Source organism: Petaurus breviceps, unplaced genomic scaffold (genome assembly GCF_028583685.1).
Source record: "Petaurus breviceps papuanus isolate PSGF00001 unplaced genomic scaffold, PetGlider_PUasm1.0 191, whole genome shotgun sequence".
NCBI classification, from domain to species: domain Eukaryota; kingdom Metazoa; phylum Chordata; class Mammalia; order Diprotodontia; family Petauridae; genus Petaurus; species Petaurus breviceps.
Genome location: NW_027185811.1, coordinates 931,642 through 932,906, shown reverse-complemented (window position 1 = coordinate 932,906; position 1,265 = coordinate 931,642).

Below are 1,265 nucleotides of genomic sequence, written 5' to 3'. Positions count from 1 at the left end.
TGTTAATATTTTGTTCCTCAGTATAGGTAATTCAATTAGGAGCCTCCTATAATGAAGGAGATAAGCATCTTCTTTGCAGTTCCAGGTCTTATTGAATTACCTGGGAGAACAGGAGGATTGTTACCCCAGTGTGATCACTACCTGGGGGAGGGAAGACTTGAACCCAGGCCTCCCTGACTCCGAAGCCAGCTTTCTTCCCTCTCTCCCACAATGCTTATTTTCAAGCTAAGGATACCATTACTAGGGTAGCTGTGAGGAAAGCCCTTTGTGACCCTCAGAGACAGACCTATTTCCTTTATGACCTCGGGCAAGTCACTCATGCCAGTTTCCTCAGTTGTAAAGTCTAGATGAATCATAGATGACTGACTAGCTGGAAGGAATCTTATTTTCCAGTTGAGGAAACCGAGGTCTGCAGAGTGGCCTGCCAGGTTGCAAAGCCAAGCTATGACCCTGCACAGTCTAGCAATGGACGCCATTGCTGGTGCCCCCTCAGCTGAGCTTTTGCACAGACCCTCTACCAGGCTTGGCCTCACTGAAGAAAGCTGAACATACTAATTTCATCTTATGATCAAGGCTCACAGTTTGCCCCAGCACAAGCACTCTGATGCACCAAACACTTTACAAGGTTGTAATAATCAAATGAGATAAGAAATGGAAAGTGCTTTGGGATTTTAAAGTGCTTGCATACATGTCACTCCATTTGGCATCTTTTCCCTCCTGAACAGGTTCCTGGAGCCCTAAAGCTCTCCTTTCCCCCCCTACTTCATTTTCTCTGCTCCCCCAATCAAAACTTCACTCCTGTATCCTCTACTCCTCCAAACTAGGCAGATTTCAACTCTATTCCAAACCCAGAATGGTCAGCACCACACATAGGGAGGGGACAGCCTCTAACCCACTTCCACAGGGACAAAATAATAACACTTTACATTTGCACAACAAAGGCTTTCACAGACATCTTACTAGATTCTGGACAGTCTCCAAGGAAAGAGGAAAAGCCAGAAACTGAGCCTTAAGTGAGGCCCTCAGGTGTAAATGACAGATAACAGCTTAAAAGTGTGACCCCACCCAAGGGTATTTGCATTTTAACAGAAACCAAAGCCTTAAACTATCTAGTGAAACTGGGGAAGATTCCAGCCCAGAGGCGAATGGATGGAGGATGAAAGGATCAGCTGTCTTTCCAACTGGGTGGAATGATATGGAGAGGGAGAGAGGGAAAGAGTGAGAGAGAGAGAGAGAGAGAGAGAGAGAGAGAGAGAGAGAGAGAG